Source organism: Brassica oleracea, chromosome C2, assembly GCF_000695525.1.
Source record: "Brassica oleracea var. oleracea cultivar TO1000 chromosome C2, BOL, whole genome shotgun sequence".
Classification (NCBI taxonomy): Eukaryota; Viridiplantae; Streptophyta; class Magnoliopsida; order Brassicales; family Brassicaceae; genus Brassica; species Brassica oleracea.
The window spans coordinates 11,785,974-11,786,248 of NC_027749.1; positions in this window are offsets into that span (position 1 = coordinate 11,785,974).

Here is a 275-nt window from a genome sequence, read left to right on the forward strand (position 1 = left end):
GCGATTTAAGCTTACGTGGAATTAACGAGTGTTATGTTTAAATCCCTAGAATCCAAAACCCGAAACCCCAAACCCCATATTCCTTATTTTCTACTTCATATACGTGGAATTTACGTGGAATTAACGAGTGTTCTGCTTGTGAAGCTAAGATGAAAGGCTCGAATTTGTTGTACCTTCGTCCACTGTTGACATCAACTACACCGAATTTGTTAGACCGAACACCTCTGTTGACGACGGGGTCGAACCATTCACATTTGAAGAGGATGCATTTCAGC